A 21,517-nucleotide genomic window follows, 5' to 3' on the forward strand; every position below is an offset into this window, starting at 1 on the left:
AACATTTTCGAAGAGGAGAAAAACCTCATATCTTGGGAAAATAATGGAAGACTTCTGATGGGTTCTGTGTGGGCATAATTTAGTAGCTAGGGATAGTCGTTCGATCATCCTAACAGAGATGGATTATATTATTGATTATCTTTTTGACATTTTCCTTGTTCAATCAAATGGTGATATTGATTTTTCCATGACTATTTTTTTTTTTTCAAAGGAACCCATATTTCTTTGAAAATGAATTCCCAACAACCATAGATACCTTAAGAAATGCAGAAAAAATTTCGTCTAAAAGATGGACACTGACTCAAGATTGCTTAGTTTTGTATCACAAAATTTCATAGCTTGAAAACTTTAAGAATTTATAGAGTTTTGGAAGGCATACCAAGGCCTTAATATGATATATTAAGAAAAAAAATCGAATCCCTAGAAATCTCCCCAAATCTCAGCCTTATGTTTTATGCTCTACTCACATGTTTGAACTTTCAACTAGAAATTAAAAATCCAATAAGAAAATATTGTAATTATTGTACACTAATATGATTCCATATTTGAAAAAAGAATTTTTATTATTTTCTTCATGTTTGATCCCCTTTTGTAGACTACTTGGTTTCTATCTGGTCTTACTTCAGGTCTTAGCTTATTCTTCAAGCCAAAGTATTAATTGAACCTATTATTACTATGTCTACATCATCTAAAAGGTTTTTTGTTTTCTGATTGACTAGAACTACTATTATTGATGTTGAAGTTTTGAACATGAAATTTTTCTTGAAAAAAAGAAAAAAAAGTGTCTTATAATAGGGCTTAGGAAGAGAAAATTATACAAAAGTGACATCCTAATAGTTAAGATTTATTTATCATAAGCTCCCAAGGTTTAGTTTTATTGATCTTCCATAATAAAGATCAGGTTATATGTTATTGTTCCAGACAAACTCTAAGAATTCTCAGCTATGTTAACTTGGTAATCAAGAATTTTCAGCTATATAATAACAAACGTGGTACGAATTAGGGGTGGCAATGGGTCGGGTCGTATTCGTATCGTGTTGAGGTAAGGGTATTATGAAAATTTATCAAACCCAAACTCAACCCATTTAATAATCGTGTTGAAAACTTAAACACAAATCTAACCCATTTATATATAACCTGTTTGATGAAATCTAATCATTATTGGGAAAAATAAGTGTCATTTCTACCACCAAAAATAAGATAACATTACTAAAAATAAAGTCGCGCAATCATAAATCAATATCTACCAACATAAATTATGTATCACAAAACATAAATTAAGTTTTATCATAAAATATAGGTAATTTAAAAAATTCTTAAATATTTGTTGATATATTTAAAACTATATGTTAATGATAGAATAACAAAACGGGTTGACGCCATTAACCCAGACCTGACTTATTTAATAATCGTGTTAGATGGGTTGACACTATTATGACCCAAACCCATTAATTTCGTGTCATATTCGAGTCATGTTCGTGGGTCATGTTAAATTGCCACCCATAGAGTACCAACAAAGGTCAACAACCAAACAAGCAAAACTACAAGAATTGTCGGTCCATCCAGCTAAAGTACCTTCCTAAGTGTCTTTGTAAGATTTTAAGGGATAGTAGACAAGAGAGGAAGATGAACAAAGAGAACAAAGCGAAGTCGTTGTGCTTTTACGCTTTTGACGAAGATGGTGATGTGAAGTGTTCCAAAACTGTGTTGCCCACAGGGCGTAGCGCAGCTTGGTAGCGCCTTTGTTTTGGGTACAAAATGTCACGGGTTCAAATCCTGTCATCCCTACCTATTACTTCTCCTCTGGGCAGTAACGAGGGTCTGAAAGAGATTCAAATTGGACATACATAATCTTTCATTTTTTGATACTATATGCATGCGGGGGTACAAAAATCATCCTTTTTTTTACGGTCTTATTATTGTGATAAGAAAGCGCTCTTAGTTCAGTTCGGTAGAACGTGGGTCTCCAAAACCCGATGTCGTAGGTTCAAATCCTACAGAGCGTGATTCCTTCTTACTTAAGTCGAATTACAATGAAATAACTTCACTAACTTGAACAGCATGGTTGCTGCTGCTAAGCATTTCTCTACTTCACATAAAATTTGGTTGTGCTAGATTCTGTTCCGTGTACTTTAATGAAGTTTGTGGCTTTGTGGCCTAGGGCTGAAAATGGGCCAATATTTGGACCGGCCCGATATTTATTGGGTGTGGATATTCTGACGAAGCCAATGTAAGAATTGGGTTGGGCTGGGTTCGGACATTGAAGATAACACCATGGAGTAGCTCTTATAGGCCCGGCCTGATTATTAAATACATTTATAATTTAGTGGTATTTCCTAAATAAAAGATCATCATCAAGATGAACACATGGTGATCACTCTCTTGAAGATCTCTTTGTTTTCTTTTTCTATAAAGATTACTAAGTACTATTGTTAGCTTCTTTTTAATTGAATTGTAAGTATTTTCTTTTAGTATATTATAAATGGTGATGACTCCCTCTAATCAAAATATCAAAATTAATGTGTCAAATATGTTATGTTTACGCCTTGTCTTTTGTTGGAGATTGCAAGGGACTAAAGGGGCAAACATGGTATTTGAGAAGGAATATGAGTTCGTCATGGTTACGGGAAACCTACGATTTTATCAATAAGGATTATAATCATTCATAATGAAAGTATCTCATCTCTTATCTGTGGACGTAAGCATAGCCGAACCACTCATGTGTGTTTTCTTGGCTTATTGATTGTTTTCTTGTTTAGTTCATTTTATGCATCACTAGATCTACAGATTTGTGCTCCAAGATACAATTTTTCTATTCTCTCTATTCTGTTGAAAGAAAATGTTAACACATTACCATTGTGTAAATGTCTTGTATTCTCTTGGTCTTACTTTGAAGCCTTGGCTTTAACTTCAAGCCAAAGTATTAATTGAACCTGTTATTACCATGTCTATGTCATGGCCGAATAATAGTGTTTGACTTGAACAACTATCATTAATGTTAAAAGGTTTGAAAAATAGATTATTTTTCTAAGTAGTTTGAAAAATAGATTATTTTTCAAATCTGATAGGACTTGGGAAGATAGAATTTATTAAAGTGGCAATCCTCATAGTTAATAATCAGGTCAACTAAGGATTATATATCGACTTGATCATCAAGAATTCTCAGCTATATAAGAACAAAGATGGTATCAACAAACCAAGCAAACAAGAAAATCTATAAGAATTTTGAGTTCATCCTGCTTTGCAACTAAACTTTCTTGAGTCTTGTACGATTGGAACTGAGATAATACACAAGGCAAGATAAAGATGAACAAAGAGAAGAAAACAAGGTGGTATGCGACGTTGTTAAGATCGGTGTCCTTGTGCTTTTACAATTTTGATGGACGTGGCCATGTTAAATGTTCGAAAACTATATCGTCCACCGGGCCCGAAGCAACCATGGTTGCTGCTGCTAAGTATTTTTCTACTGTAAATAAAGTTCGGTTAGGCTAGTTTTTGTTCGTTGTAATTTGATGAAATTTGTGGTTTTGTTTAAGATGGATTTGTGTTTAGGGCATTTAGCCATTTGATTTTGGTGTAAAGGTTCACTCATTGTAAATAATTTGTCTTTGAATGAATAGATATGTAATTGGTTGATTCAGGTGTACAATATTTCAATAATTCACAAAACTTTGTGAACTAATGAGTCTTTAATGGATAATACACAAATAAATCCATATCGATGTTGGAACCCATTTCAAGCTGATGGGGAGAATGATACAAGGGAGTTGTTTAGAGGAATTATCAATTAGATATTAATTTTTTTTTTGCACGATCTTGGTTTTGATTTGTTTTTTCAATGTTCATTTGGTGGGGTTTGATGTCCTCAAATCTTAAAAAAAAATTGATTCCGAAAATGATAAATTTACCATTTTCGGAATTAATTGCTATAGTGTACCGTTTTAATAAATATTTGAAATGTTGTGCATGTTTTGGTAAATCTGCCTTAAAAAAATTGTATAATGACCCCATATACATTCAATCACACCACATGGCGCTCTCTTCTTGATCCATCAACCTCGGACTTTTGACTCACCCATTAGGCAAGTAATAAATCACAAAACTAAGTTGAATTTGTAAATTTTTTGCCATTAAATTTCTGCATCTTTTTAACCATGGAATCACAAATTTTGGTACATGTAGGTCCAACCAGGAGTGGAAGGTGTCCACTTTCTAAGTTGGTTAAAGTCTGAGTGTTTATACCAGTGTGATCTAGGGTCACGACATCAAAGGCCAAAACTACATTCGAGTTAAGGCCCGAGTGTTTGGTGCTCTAACCAAGTTTATTAGAAAGTGAAGATATACAAAGATGGAATCTCAAGATTTCTTAGTTTGTATCTTAAGGTGCATCATAGGTGTTGAACTCATGGCCCACTCGATGCATCCGGGTGATAGCGCTCCTAGGCCTTGTATGGTACCCCACCAAATCCACATAAATTTTTATGAGTCGAGATAATATGATTCGCCATGTGGCATACTCAATTGACTCTTTGACGTGACAAGTTTGAGAATCGTAGATCTGTACGTCTTGGGATACACAATTGCACTTCCTCCACTTAAAAAAATAAAGTGTATCCTGAGGGAGCCATGTATCCCGAGGCGTACAGATCAATGGTTTCTAAACTTGTCAAGGAGTCGATTGAGTATGCCACCTAGTGAGTCATATTATCAGGACTCAATTTTTATGGGATTCTTGCTTGTTTTTCACCACCTAATTTTTCTCGGAGTCCAATTAGCCTTACTAAGATGGTGAGGGAAAAAATAGGCCTTATTAAGTCTCATCCACAATAAAAAAGACCTTTGAGATTTGTAAAACAATTCCTCGAGATTTATAACAAATCTCGATGTCTTGTTTAACACATCTCGAGGTCTTTTTTACGGTGGATGAGGCTTAGTAAGGCTAGGAGTGTCAATAGATAGTCGAAAATTCAAAATTGAAAATTTCGGATATTAGATTCGAATTCGGATATTAACATTTCGAATCCGATAATATTGGATTAGAAATAATATATAATACATATTATTTTATTTGATTTATTTTTTATATAAATAATATTGTAGACATGAAATGGTCGCCATGAACTTCAATACTACATTGTTTGGAGTCGCCACCATTCTTTTTTATAAATGGGTGTGAATGGGCACCCGAATCAATTTTTTTTTGAAAACCATTTTTTATGGCATTGTAGTGACTCTCAATCATGGAAAATGTATGGTCTACCTAAAATCTAAGTAAGGGGATTCGGTTAGAGAATGGGGAAGGTATTAAGCACCCCATTCTCTCCACCTAAGGTGGTTACCTTTAGATTTGGCCATTTTTTGGAAAAAGATTAAATAAACAAGTAGAATGCATGAGATGCATGAAGTGGGTGGGTGCTCATAGTGTGTATGTACCGCATTAGAAGAGGATTTGATGTTGGTGTTGACATAAGAAATATCTTATGGAAGAAGACATTCTATGGTGTCAACACACTTTTGCATGAGTTGAGATGTTGGTTTGGGATTTTAGAGAAATTCCATGGATGGAATACCCTTAGATCCATAACCTTAATACATGCATGTTTAGCTAGAAACTTAGTGTTTTAACCCCATCAAGAGAGTTACACATTTCTTCATCATAGCCAACATGTGTGATGTGTGTGCATAGTGTACATTATGATGCATGATATGAGAATGGGTTAAAAAAAAGGCTTCAACCTCCATCCTTTCGACCAAACCGCCTCAAGCATTCCATGCCCAAGGTTGAGGTTCAATCTACTCGGGATGAAGGAGGGTTCTCCATTACATCTTAAAGACTTCTAAAAATAAAAAGAGAGGGATAGAAGAAGAAGATGCAAAATAGAAACAAAAACAAATAAATAACTATTATCCCACCTTGTCCCCTTGGAAGTCTTGAATGAATCTTGAACTTGAGTAATGGACTTAGGACTTGAAAGATGTAGTTGAGGGTTGAGAGATAAGGGTTGAGAGATGAGAGATGAGTAGAGAATTTGGTAGAGTTTTAGGTTGAGAGATGGGGGCTTGAGAGCATGAGTTGTTCATGGGAAATGAGGGTATTTATAGAGTTTTTGGAGAACTTTTGGGGATAAAGTGGTCCAACCCTAAAAATAATGAAAATGGACATGAGGTTTAGGTTGTTTCTTTTTGGATTTTTCATTTGTATGAGGGTAAAGATGACATTTGTGAAGAAACCCTAAAAGCATGCTTTGATCCTTGGTTTTTTGGTAAATAGAGGTGAGAGAACAAAGGTACTTTTGGGAGGATGAATGGGGGAGTGACATGTGTAAAGGTGGAGTGGTAGGTAAAAAGTAGATCTTGGTTTATTTGTAAATAACTCATAAAGCAAGGGTGGAAGTGTAGTTTTGAAATGGACCAATAGGAAAACAAAAACACATTTGGGAGGGTGAATAGGAGGATGACATGTGTAAAGGTGAAGTGGTAGGTGAAAAGTAGACTTTGGTTCATTTGTAAATAACTCATAAAGCAAGGGTAGAAGTATATTTTTGAAATGGACCAATGGGAGGACTCCATGTATGTACTTGAAGATTCCCACCTTTTGAGGGTATAATGGGAAGTTCTTTCACCTTGATGGATTATTACCAAAGACCCAATAACCTTTTTGGTTTGACTAAACTTTTTGAGAAGGGCATTCTAGAGTTTTCACAAAAGAAAAGTTGACCCTCCAATTAGATGATGCATTGGGTGTTGGAGGCTTATGAGGTATCAACATGTGTCATCTTGTGAAGGGGTGAGAGAATGGACTTGGAGTGGGTTTGGTTTTGGGCTTAGAGAATGGATTTTGTTTTGGGCTTAGGTTGGGCTAGAAAGTGGATTTAGGTTATGGGTTTAGAGTGGCATTGGGTATAGGTTGGGCTAGGTAATGGATTTGGGTAATTGGGTTTAGAATGGCATTGGGTTTTGGGCTTAGGTTGGGGGAGGAAATGGACCTTGATTATGGTATGGGTGATGGATAATGGATACGAATTTGGAGTGGGTTAGGGACAAGGTTGAGCATGCAAACTATATGACATGATGCATGTATGCATGAATGATGATGCCAAGTGGCAATGCGGGTCCGTCAAAGAGCTTGAATTCTAAATCGGAATCAACTCGAGAAAATTTGAATCTTTCTAACGGGTTCGTGCAAATTGGGGTGTCTACAAATATAATATATATTCTTTGATTTAATTTATTTATTATATACATAATATAATATATAATAGTTTTTTAATAATAAAAGATCAATTAGATTAGGAAAAATTGTATTTTTTTTAATATACAAATTATTTGAATTCTAATTGGATATTATCCGATATCCGATAGGATAATCAGATTCAAATTCAGATAGAATTTTAGAACATCCGTCAAATTCTAATTCGAATTCAAATATTAGATAAAAATTTCGGATTCAGATATTGTTGTATCCGAACCGATAAACATCAGTTGACAGCCCTAAGTAAGGCCTTTTCCCTCATGACCGCCTAGTAAAATGATATCCTTGCTAATGTTGTTTTTTCTCTCGATTACTCCCACCCCTAAAACTAAAACCAATTACATTTTTGACATTTTTGTAGGTGCAATTCGATGGTGGAATTCATTTCCCCATGAATACTATTTCATATTTCTTTAAAAATAAATTCCCTCCAATCATACATATCTCAAGCAATGTAGAAAACAGAAAAAGATTATTGAGTTTTGTATTGCAAAATTGCATACCTTGAAAACTTTGAAAAATAAAATAAAATGGAATACCTAGAGAATTAGTAGGAAGTCTATGTTGTTCCTCAAATGTCACACGTGCATGTTTGATGCTCTGCCCATGTTTTTTAAACTCAGTTTCGCTTCTCATCACATCCATGCTAGATACTGAGTCATTATGGACAAGTTTTTCCATACATTTGAGACGTCTCATTTAAAAATGAGAAAAATGAACATGGGATTTTAAACCTCGTTCGAAAAATTGACTCTATCCGTCTCGTCCATACCTGATATTGGGATGACTTGGGTAATATGCCTCGGACTCAGATGCGTTTTGAAACCATGGATCTGCCTCACATATGTTTTTAAGTTAGAAAAAATACAATAAGAAAATATTGACATTATTGAACACTAACTTGAGTCCATGTTTGAAAAATGTAATTTAATCGCTTTTTCATGGTAGATTTCCTTTCATTGATTATTTGGTTTCTATCTGGTCTTACTTCAAACCGAAGTATTAATTGAACCTATTATTACTATATCTACCTAATCTTAATAGTGTGACTTTATTAGTCGAGCGTCCAGTCCAGTGATACACGTAATTTTTTAAAAGCCCTATAACACACTTACTTGACGTGTCGGCATATAATTTTGAATTTATAACCTCCCCTCTACGTTTCTATGAATATTAAAGATACCTCCTTCTATTTTCAAACTAATGACATGCCATTTTTGACCTTGGTCTTCTCTTTTAAACTAATATAAAAAATTAAAAAAAACTAATATCAATACCCTCATCCTCACCATCATCATCATCACTACCTCCATCATCATCCTCATCATCTTCATCTTAATCTTTGTTATGTTATCATCACCTTATCATCAGGATTAGCTTTTTTTAAAAAAATTAACAGATTTTAAACCATTTTTTATTAATCTATAAGTGAAAGACCAAAGTCAAGGGGCATGTCACAAATTCGAAAACATAGGGGTAGTCAAATATTCATTGTGGCGTGAAGGTGCCACATGTCATTAGAGGAGGAGTTTTCCCCCCAAAGATTTTTCCAAATAGTTTTTTGTTTTTGATTGACTTGAACAACTACTATTATTAATGTTAAACTTTTGAACATGAATTTCTCTGAAAACAAATATGTTTGATAGGGCCTAGGAGATACTTATTTAGTTTGATTGATCTTACTTGATAAGTTATTAAGTATAACGTCATTACATGTGACTGTTACTGACACTCACCAAGAAACTACCCTTAAAAAGCTTCCTAGAAACTGTGGGGTATAATACAATTGGGTCAACTAAGGATTATTATAGTCTAAAAAGAAATTCCACAATTTCTAAACTCTTTCCTTTTTAGCAAACCATACCATAAACCTTATAATAGTAAACTTGATCATCAAGAATTCTTAGCTATATAATAACAAATGTGGTTTCAACAAAGCTCAATAACCAAGCAAGCAAATTACAAGCCAATCTACAAGAATTCTTGGTCTGTCGAGCTAAAACTTTCTTGAGTGTCTTTGTTATAAGATAAAGTGTATATAGTACACACGAGCGAAAGATGATCAACAAAGAGAAGAAAGTGCGATGGTACACGATGCTGTTTAGATCGATGTCATCGTGGTTCGACCTTGATGGAGGTGGCGATGTGAAGTGTTCGAAAACTGTATGGCCCACTGGGCCCGAAGCAACCATGGTTGCTGCTGCTAAGCATTTCTCTACTTCACATAAAGTTCACTTGGGTTGAAGATCTCTTTGTTTTCTTTTTCTGTAAAGATTGACTAGTATTGTTAGCTTCTTTTTAATTGAATTATAAATATCTTCTTTGAAATAAGGCACTTATGACTTATGAGACTCCTCCAAGTGGGAGGAAATTTGATGCATTTCTTAATGCACATCTCGAAAAAAATATTCCAAACTTTCTCACAATGGGTTTGGCCAGGCCCAAAAATTTCATTGTCCCGATGCAATAATCCTCACTTTGTAGAATAAACAAACCACTCTCATATAGACAACCACCATTAGCAATCACCAAAGAAATAGACAGAGAAAAAAAGCAAGAACACAAGATTTATGTAATTCAGTGAGATTGCCTAAGTCCATGGCTGCGTTATAATCTCTCTTCCTCAGAAAAACTGAACGATTCATTATAGGATATATATATATATATATATATATCCATACAAATGCCGAATTGGGGAATTGGGGGGGTGGACTGCACCCCGAGCCCCTCAATAGGGGTGCGCTGATCCCAGATCAACTACCCCCAACAACAATACAAGGCCCATCCACACATTTACGACATAGTTTACATAAATGTTCAGTAATTTTTAAAAATGAATCAGGATCCAGAACGGTGTCCCATTACTATAGAATAGGAGCGGTGTCTACGTGACATGATTTCATTTGTGTTTAAAACACATTGGGTTCCTAAACAAGTTTTGTATGCAGCCCTATGTATTTTAAATCCAACCAAAACGCACCACATAAGCACTGTTTGTTGCTATAGGAACAGGACACTGTTCTGCTGGTTCACGACGCTTTAAAAATATGTAATTGGAACTGTAACATTTTCAAAGAGGAGAAAAACCTCATATCTTGGGAAAATAATGGAAGACTTCTGATGGGTTCTGTGTGGGCATAATTTAGTAGCTAGGGATAGTCATTCGATCATCCTAACAGAGATGGATTATATTAGTGAATATCTTTTTGACATTTTCCTTGTTCAATCAAATGGTGAAATTGATTTTTCCATGACTATTTTTTTTTTCAAAGGAACCCATATTTCTTTGAAAATGAATTCCCAACAATCATAGATACCTTAAGAAATGCCGAAAAAATTTCGTCTAAAAGATAGACACTGATTCAAGATTGCTTAGTTTTGTATCACAAAATTTCATACCTTGAAAACTGTGAGAATTTATAGAGTTTTGGAAGGCATACCAAGGCCTTAATATGATATATTAAGAAAAAAAAATCGAATCCCTAGAAATCTCCCCAAATCTCAGCCTTATGTTTTATGCTCTACTCACATGTTTGAACTTTCAACTAGAAATTAAAAATCCAATAAGAAAATATTGTAATTATTGTACACTAATATGAGTCCATATTTGAAAAAAGAATTTTTATTATTTTCTTCATGTTTGATCCCCTTTTGTAGACTACTTGGTTTCTATCTGGTCTTACTTTAGGTCTTAGCTTATTCTTCAAGCCAAAGTATTAATTGAACCTATTATTACTATGTCTACATCATCTAAAAGGTTTTTTGTTTTCTGATTGACCAGAACTACTATTATTGATGTTGAAGTTTTGAACATGAAATTTTTCTTTAAAAAAAGAAAAAAAATTGTCTTATAATAGGGCTTAGGAAGAGAAAATTATACAAAAGTGACATCCTAATAGTTAAGATTTATTAAGGTTTAGTTTTATTGATCTTCCATACTAAAAATCAGGTTATATGTTATTGCTCCAGACAAACTCTAAGCATTCTCAGCTATGTTAACTTGGTAATCAAGAATTTTCAGCCATATAATAACAAAGGTGGTACAAATTAGGGTTGGCAATGGGTCGGGTCGTATTCGTATCATGTTAAGGTAAGGATATTATGAAAATTTATCAAACCCAGATCCAACCCATTTAATAATCGTGTTGAAAACTTAAACACAAACCTAACCCATTTATATATAACCTGTTTGATAAAATTATAATCTTTATTGGGAAAAATAAGTGTCATTTCCACCACCAAAAATAAGATAACATTACTAAAAATAAAGTCGCGCAATCATAAATCAATATCTACCAACATAAATTAAGTATTACAAAACATAAATTAAGTTTTATCACAAAAAATAGGTAATTTAAAAAATTCTTAAATATTTGTTGATATATTTAAAACTATATGTTAATGATAGAATAACAAAACGGGTTGATGCCACTAACCCAGTCCTGACTTATTTAATAATCGTGTTAGATGGTTGACACTATTATGATCCAAACCCATTAATTTCGTGTCGTATTCGAGTCGTGTTCGTGGGTCATGTTAAAATTGCCACCCGTAGAGTACTAACAAAAGTCAACAACCAAGCAAGCAAAACTACAAGAATTGTCGGTCCATCCAGCTAAAGTACGTTCCTAAGTGTCTTTGTAAGATTGTAAGGGATAGTAGACAAGAGAGGAAGATGAACAAAGAGAACAAAGCGAAGTCGTTGTGCTTTTATGCTTTTGACGAAGATGGTGATGTGAAGTGTTCCAAAACTGTGTTGCCCACAGGGCCCTAATCAACCATGGTTGCTGCTGCTAAGCATTTCTCTACTCCAAATAAAATTTGGTTGTGCTAGTTTCTGTTCTGTGTACTTTAATGAAGTTTGTGGCTTTGTGGCCTAGGGCTGAAAATGGGCCAATATTTGGACCGGCCCGATATTTATTGGGTGTGGTTATTCTGATGAAGCCCATTTAAGAATTGGGTTGGGCTGGGTTTGGACATTTAAGATAAAACCATGGGGTAGCTCTTATAGGCCCAGCCTGATTATTAAATACATGTATAATTTAGTGGTATTTCCTAAATAAAAGATCATCATCAAGATGAACAAATGGTGATCACTCTCTTGAAGATCTCTTTGTTTTCTTTTTCTATAAAGATTACTAAGTACTATTGTTAACTTCTTTTTAATTGAATTGTAAGTATTTTCTTTTAGTATATTATAAATGGTGATGACTCTCTCTAATCAAAATATCAAAATTACTGTGTCAAATATGTTATGTTTACGCCTTGTCTTTTGTTGGAGATTGCAAGGGACTAATAGGGGCAAATATGGTATTTGAGAAGGAATATGAGTTCGTCATGGTTACGGGAAACCTACGATTTTATCAATAAGGATTTATGGTTCTTGAACTTGTTTTAATAGGATTAGAAGTTTCAGGATGTGCTGATTTTTGGTGAGGATGATCTCCTCATTGTAGAGATCATCCTCATAAAAAATCAACTTATTCCAAAAATTTTAACCCATATAAGACAAAATAATTTAGCAATGGTATAGGTTTATTAATTTGTAGGGTGCTTATATACTAATGAAGAGATCATCCTCACCAAAAATCAATTCATTCTAAAATTTTTCACCCATATATGACAAAATAATTTAGCCATGGTGTGGGTTTATTAATTTGTGGGGTGTTTATATACTTATCCATGGGATATAAGAGGTAATATCCTTTTAAGAATAAGGGCATACTTGCCCATGCTCAAAAAAACGAAGAGAATACTTGTCCGCATCTAAAAATCGAAGTGCTTATCGCTTCAACACTTTTTTTCAGCATCAATATAGTGCTGAATTTTTTTCGCTTATTTTCAGCAATAAGCACTGAAAATATAAAATAAACAAACACGTTATTTTGACAAAAAGTGCTGAATTGAATTTTTTTTAGCAATAAGCGCTGAAAAATAGTACAAACAAACACTGCCTTACTTGACGTGTCGGCATATAATTTTGAATTTATAACCTCCCTTCTACGTTTCTATGAATATTAAAGATACCACCTTCTATTTTCAAACTAATGACATGCCATTTTTGACCTTGGTCTTCTCTTTTAAACTAATATAAAAAATTAAAAAAAAACTAATATCAATACCCTCATCCTCACCATCATCATCATCACTACCTCCATCATCATCCTCATCATCTTCATCTTAATCTTTGTTATCATCAGGATTAGCTTTTTTTTTAAAAATTAACAGATTTTAAATCATTTTTTATTAATTTATAAGTGAAAGACCAAAGTCAAGGGGCATGTCACAAATTCAAAAACATAGGGGTAGTCAAATATTCATTGCGGCGTGAAGGTGCCACATGTCATTAGAGGAGGCATGTTCCCCCAAAGATTTTTCCAAATAGTTTTTTGTTTTTGATTGACTTGAACAACTACTATTATTAATGTTAAACTTTTGAACATGAATCTCTCTGAAAAAAAAATATGTTTGATAGGGCCTAGGAGATAATTATTTAAGATTAATATTATAAGCTCCCAAGATTTAGTTTGATTGATCTTACTTGATGATAAGTATAAGGTCATTATTATATGTGACTGTCACTGACACTCACCAAGAAACTACTGTGGGGTATAATATAATTGGGTCAACTAAGGATTATTATAGTCTAAAAAGAAATTCCACAATTTCTCAACTCTTTCCTTTTGACCTTATAATAGTAAACTTGATCATCAAGAATTCTTAGCTATATAATAACAAATGTGGTTTCAACAAAGCTCAATAACCAAGCAAGCAAATTACAAGCCAATCTTCAAGAATTCTTGGTCTGTCCAGCTAAAACTTTCTTGAGTGTCTTTGTTATAAGATAAAGTGTATATAGTACACACGAGCAAAAGATGATCAACAAAGAGAAGAAAGTGCGATGGTACGCGATGCTGTTTAGATCGATGTCATCGTGGTTCGACCTTGATGGAGGTGGCGATGTGAAGTGTTCGAAAACTGTATGGCCCACTGGGCCCGAAGCAACCATGGTTGCTGCTGCTAAGCATTTCTCTACTTCACATAAAGTTCACTTGGGCTGAGACTTGGCCTGGGCTAGCTGACATGTTCCTTGAAGATTTCTTTGTTTTCTTTTTCTGTAAAGATTGACTAGTATTGTTATCTTCTTTTTAATTGAATTATAAATATCTTCTTTGAAATAAGGCACTTATGACTTATGAGACTCCTCCGAGTGGGAGGAAATTTGATGCATTTCTTAATGCACATCTCGAAAAAAATATTCCAAACTTTCTCACAATGGGTTTGGCCCGGCCCAAAAATATCATCGTCCCGATGAGATAATCCTCACTTTGTAGAATAAACAAACCACTCTTATATAGCCAACCACCATTAGCAATCACCAAAGAAATAGACAGAAAAAAAGCAAGAACACAAGATTTATGTGATTCGGTGAGATTGCCTAAGTCCACGGCTGCGTTATAATCCTTCTTCCTCAGAAAAACTGAACGATTCATTATAGGATTAATAAGTATATATATATCCATACAAATGGCAAATTGGGGAATTGGGGAATGGGAGGGGGGGGGGACTGCACCCCAACCCTCAATAGAGGTGCGCTGATCCCAGATCAGCTACCCCCAACAACAATTCAAGGCCCATCCACACATTTACAAGATAGTAGTTCATGTAATTTTTAAAAATGAATCAGGATCCAGAACGGTGTCCCATTACTATAGAATAGGAGCGGTGTCTACGTGACATGATTTCATTTGTGTTTAAAACACATTGGGTTCCTAAACAAGTTTTGTATGCAGCCCTATGTATTTAAATCCAACCAAAACGCACCACATAAGCACTGTTTGTTGCTATAGGAACAGGACACTGTTCTGCTGGTTCACGACGCTTTAAAAATATGTAATTGGAACTGTAACATTTTCAAAGAGGAGAAAAACCTCATATCTTGGGAAAATAATGGAAGACTTCTGATGGGTTCTGTGTGGGCATAATTTAGTAGCTAGGGATAGTCATTCGATCATCCTAACAGAGATGGATTATATTAGTGAATATCTTTTTGACATTTTCCTTGTTCAATCAAATGGTGAAATTGATTTTTCCATGACTATTTTTTTTTTCAAAGGAACCCATATTTCTTTGAAAATGAATTCCCAACAATCATAGATACCTTAAGAAATGTCGAAAAAATTTCATCTAAAAGACGGACACTGTTTCAAGATTGCTTAGTTTTGTATCACAAAATTGCATACCTTGAAAACTTTGAAGAAAAATAAAATCAAATACCTAGAAAATTAGTAGGAAGTCTATGTTGTTCCTCAAATCCCACACGTGCATGTTTGATGCTCTGCCCATGTTTTTTAAACTCAATTTCACTTCTCATCTGATCCATGCCAGATACCGAATCGTCTTGGACGAGTTTTCCGATACGTTTGAGACATTTCATTCAAAAATGAGAAAAATGAACATGAGATTTTAAATCTCATTTGAAAAATTGACTCCATCCGTCTCATCCATACCTGATATTGGGATAACTTGGGTGTTACGCCTCGGTCTTGGATGAGTTTTGAAACCATGGATCTATTTCACATATGTTTTTAACCTAGAAAAAATCCAATAAGAAAATATTGACATTATTGTACACTATTGTACACTAACTTAACTCCATGTTTGAAAAAGATAATTTTAGTCACTTTTTCACGGTAGATCCCCTTTCATTGATTATTTGGATGGCGTTTGGATAGGACTCCTTGGCTACTTCTGACTCTTGCGCGGAGTTAGAAGTCGTTTGGATAATTTAGATAAACAACTCTTTCGAAGAATTACTCCGCACAAGAGCAAAAAATTGCTCTCTGTAAAAAAGTCGCTAAAACCTATTTCTTAATTTCACATCTTGCGGGGAGTAATATTTTAACGGCTCATTTTATTGAAATACCCCTAACTTTATTAATTTTCTACGAAAATACCCCCGTTTTAAACACATTATATTAATATTTAATATTTTAAATATTATATTATATTAATATTTATAGTTAAAATGTCAAAAACAGTATAGTTTGAAGGCATATTATGATATTAAAAAAAAAAAATAGTAACTAGTATAATATAAGGGTATTCTGGTCTTTTTTCTAGAAGTCATGAGAAGTCAGTATGGCTCCCAAACAGACTTCCAGCACAAAAGTACTTCACAGAGTTGATTGCCAAACGCCCTTTCTGCACAGAAGTACTTTTCCAACTCCTCCACAGAGTACTCTAGCTCCTGCTATTTGAAATAGTAGTTCTGCTCCTGGTATCAAAACACGCCCATGGTTTCTATCAGGTCTTACTTCAGAGGTCTTGGCATTTACTTCAAACCAAAGTATTAATTGAACCTATTATTACTATATCTACATAATCTAAATAGTGTGACTTTATTAGTCGAGCGTCCAGTAATACACGTATTTTTTTAAAAGTCCTATAACACACTTACTTGACGTGTTGGCATATAATTTTGAATTTATAACCTCCCCTCTACATTTCTATGAATATTAAAGATACCTCCTTGTATTTTCAAACTAATGACATGCCATTTTTGACCTTGGTCTTCTCTTATAAACTGATATAAAAAATATAAAAAAAACCTAATATCAATACCCTCATCCTCACCATCATCATCATCACTACCTCCATCATCTTCCTCATCATCTTTGTTATCATCAAGATTAGCTTTTTTTTTAAAATTAACAGATTTTAAATCATTTTTTATTGATCTATAACTGAAAGACCAAAGTCAAGGGGCATTTCACAAATTCGAAAACATAGTGGTAGTCAAGTATTCATTGCGGCGTGAAGGTGCCACATGTCATTAGAGGAGGAGTGTTCCCCCAAAGATTTTTCTAAATAGTTTTTTGTTTTTGTTTGACTTGAACAACTACTATTATTAATGTTAAACTTTTGAACATGAATTTCTCTGAAAAAAAATATGTTTGATAGGGCCTAGGAGATAATTATTTAAGATTAATTAGTTTTATTGATCTTCCATGCTAAGTGTAAGGTTATTATATGTAACTGTCACAGACACTCACCAAGAAACTACCTTTAAAAAGCTTCCTAGAAACTGTTAAGTATAATATAGTTAGGTCAACTAAGGATTATTATAGTCTAAAAAGAAATTCCACAATTTCTCAACTCTTTCCTTTTTGGCAAACCATACCATAAACCTTATAATAGTAAACTTGATCATCAAGAATTCTTAGCTATATAATAACAAATGTGGTTTCAACAAAGCTCAATAACCAAGCAAGCAAATTACAAGCCAATCTTCAAGAATTCTTGGTCTGTCCAGCTAAAACTTTCTTGAGTGTCTTTGTTATAAGATAAAGTGTATATAGTACACACGAGCAAAAGATGATCAACAAAGAGAAGAAAGTACGATGGTACGCAATGCTGTTTAGATCGATGTCATCGTGGTTCGACCTTGATGGAGTTGGCGATGTGAAGTGTTCGAAAACTGTATCGCCCACTGGGCCCGAAGCAATCATGGTTGCTGCTGCTAAGCATTTCTCTACTTCACATAAAGTTCACTTGGGTTGAAGATCTCTTTGTTTTCTTTTTCTGTAAAGATTGACTAGTATTGTTAGATTCTTTTTAATTGAATTATAAATATCTTCTTTGAAATAAGGCACTTATGACTTATGAGACTCCTCCAAGTGGGAGGAAATTTGATGCATTTCTTAATGCACATTTCGAAAATATTCCAAACTTTCTCACAATGGGTTTGTCCCGGCCCAAAAATATCATCATCCCGATGCGATATTCCTTGCTTTGTAGAATAAACAAACCACTCTTATATAGACAACCACCATTAGCAATCACCAAAGAAATAGACAGAAAAAAAGCAAGAACACAAGATTTATGTAATTCGGTGAGATTGCCTAAGTCCATGGCTGCGTTATCATCTCTCTTCCTCAGAAAAACTGAACGATTCATTATAGGATTAATAAGTATATATATATATCCATACAAATGGCGAATTGGGGGAGGGTGGGGGGGACTGCACCCCGAGCCCCTCAATAGAGGTGCGCTGATCCCAGATCAGCTACCCCCAACAACAATACAAGGCCCATCCACACATTTACAACATAGTATATATAAATGTTCACGTAATTTTTAAAAATGAATCAGGATCCAGAACGGTTTCCCATTACTATAGAATAGGAGCGGTGTCTACGTGGCATGATTTGATTTGTGTTTAAAACAACATTGGGTTCCTAAACAAGTTTTGTATGCAGCCCTATGTATTTTAAATCCAACCAAAACGCACCACATAAGCACTGTTTGTTGCTATAGGAACAGGACACTGTTCTGCTGGTTCACGACGCTTTAAAAATATGTAATTGGAACTGTAACATTTTCAAAGAGGAGAAAAACCTCATATCTTGGGAAAATAATGGAAGACTTCTGATGGGTTTTGTGTGGGCATAATTTAGTAGCTAGGGATAGTCATTCGATCATCCTAACAGAGATGGATTATATTATTGATTATCTTTTTGACATTTTCCTTGTTCAATCAAATGGTGAAATTGATTTTTCCATGACTATTTTTTTTTTCAAAGGAACCCATATTTCTTTGAAAATGAATTCCCAACAATCATAGATACCTTAAGAAATGCCGAAAAAATTTCATCGAAAAGATGGACACTGATTCAAGATTGTTTAGTTTTGTATCACAAAATTTCATACCTTGAAAACTTTGAGAATTTATAGAGTTTTGAAAGGCATACCAAGGCCTTAATATGATATATTAAGAAAAAAAATCGATTCCCTAGAAATCTCCCCAAATCTCAGCCTTATGTTTTATGCTCTACTCACATGTTTGAACTTTCAACTAGAAATTAAAAATCCAATAAGAAAATATTGTAATTATTGTACACTAATATGAGTCCATATTTGAAAAAAGAATTTTTATTATTTTCTTCATGTTTGATCCCCTTTTGTAGACTATTTGGTTTCTATCTGGTCTTACTTTAGGTCTTAGCTTATTCTTCAAGCCAAAGTATTAATTGAACCTATTATTACTATGTCTACATCATCTAAAAAGTTTTTTGTTTTCTGATTGACTAGAACTACTATTATTGATGTTGAAGTTCTGAACACGAAATTTTTCTTGAAAAAAAGAAAAAAAATTGTCTTATAATAGGGCTTAGGAAGAGAAAATTATACAAAAGTGACATCCTAATAGTTAAGATTTGTTTATTATAAGCTCCCAAGGTTTAGTTTTATTGATCTTCCATAATAAAGATCAGGTTATATGTTATTGTTCCAGACAAACTCTATGAATTCTCAGCTATGTTAACTTGGTAATCAAGAATTTTCAGCTATATAATAATAAAGGTGGTACGAACTAGGGGTGGCAATGGGTTGGGTCGTATTTGTATCGTGTTGAGGTAAAGGTATTATGAAAATCTATCAAACCCAAACTCAACCCATTTAATAATCATGTTGAAAGCTTAAACACAAACCTAACCCATTTATATATAATCTGTTTGATAAAATTCTAATCTTTATTGGGAAAAATAATGTCATTTCCACCGTCAAAAATAAAATAACATTACTAAAAATAAAGTCGCGCAATCATAAACCTATATCTACCAACATAAATTAAGTATCACAAAACATAAACTAAGTTTTATCACAAAAAATAGGTAATTTAAAAAATTCTTAAATATTTGTTGATATATTTAAAACTATATGTTAATGACAGAATAACAAAACGGGTTGATGCCACTAACCCAGACCTGACTTATTTAGTAATCGTGTTAGATGGGTTGATACTATTATGACCCAAACCCATTAATTTCGTGTCGTATTCGAGTCGTGTTCATGCGTCGTGTTAAGATTGCCACCCATAGAGTACCAACAAAGGTCAACAACCAAGCAAGCAAAACTACAAGAGTTGTAGGTCCATCCAGCTAAAGTACCTTCCTAAGTGTCTTTGTAAGATTGTAAGGGATATTAGACAAGAGAGGAAGATGAACAAAGAGAACAAAGCGAGTCGTTGTGCTTTTACGCTTTTGATGAAGATGGTGATGTGAAGTGTTCCAAAACTGTGTTGCCCACAGGGCCCGAATCAACCATGGTTGCTGCTGCTAAGCATTTCTCTACTTCACATAAAATTTGGTTGTGCTAGCTTCTTTTCTGTGTACTTTAATGAAGGTTGTGGCTTTGTGGCCTAGGGCTGAAAATGGGCCAATATTTGGACCGGCCCGATATTTATAGGGTGTGGAAATTATGATTAAGCCCATTTAAGAATTGGGTTGGGCTGGGTTTGGACATTTAAGATAACACCATGGGGTAGCTCTTATAGGCCCAGCCTGATTATTAATACATGTATAATTTAGTGGTATTTCCTAAATAATAGATCATCATCAAGATGAACACATGGTGATCACTCTCTTGAAGATCTCTTTGTTTTCTTTTTCTATAAAGATTACTAAGTACTATTGTTAGCTTCTTTTTAATTGAATTGTAAGCATTTTCTTTGAGTTGTACACATGCCCCCATCACAGAACCATTGATCATTTGCCTTGGGATCGACAAGAAAAAGATTTATGGTTATGCTTATCCCGAGGAAGATGATCTACGGTTCTATGTTAAGGGCGTAGGGGGGCGTCAAAAAATCATTCTTTATTTTCTTTTCAAGAAGGCACTTATGAGACTCCTCAAAGTGGGAGGAAATTTTGATGTATTTCTTAATGCAGAAATTGAAATATATATATATATATATATATATATAAATTGCAAAGACCCCCAATGGATTTGGCCCGTCTGGCCCAACGTAAGCAGGCCACGCTAGATGCAATCGGGCTTGGATATAGATATTTTTATTTGACCCGACTAGGACAGCCCAGACCATTGACAACCCTACATATAGCCATTTGATTTGATCATTTGTGAAGCTCTTGAACAATTTCGAAGGCTAGAAATTATGGTGTAATTCAAGTGTATAATTCAATAATTCACAAAAATTCATGAACCATTAACGAATAATATACGAATAAATCTATAATGATTGATTGGGGTGAAAATATCAAAGAAAAGAAATCCTAGAAATTGGCACGATCTACTACTCTCCAAAGAATTTCCCAAGGAACCCTTTGGATCATATCTCAACGGACCAATCAATTACTCCTTCGGAATGCTAGAAAAAGAATTACTTGGTATTTCAACTATAAAACATTCGCTTTCGAATATTAGTAATAAGCATTCACATAGTTTTTGTGCCCTATCCTCCTT

General features: G+C 34.1%; 1 non-coding gene across 1 annotated transcript; it reads left to right on the forward strand.

Annotated features, from left to right (window-relative positions):
- The first annotated feature begins 1,932 nt into the window (after positions 1-1,932).
- TRNAW-CCA (transfer RNA tryptophan (anticodon CCA)) lies at positions 1,933-2,006 on the forward strand. Its single transcript has one exon. It is a non-coding gene; the product is annotated as a tRNA-Trp (tRNA).
- Positions 2,007-21,517: the final 19,511 nt, after the last annotated feature.

The sequence above is a fragment of the Akebia trifoliata genome, chromosome 9 (genome assembly GCF_017979445.1).
Source record: "Akebia trifoliata isolate Shusen 1 chromosome 9, ASM1797944v1, whole genome shotgun sequence".
In the NCBI taxonomy this organism is placed as follows: Eukaryota; Viridiplantae; Streptophyta; class Magnoliopsida; order Ranunculales; family Lardizabalaceae; genus Akebia; species Akebia trifoliata.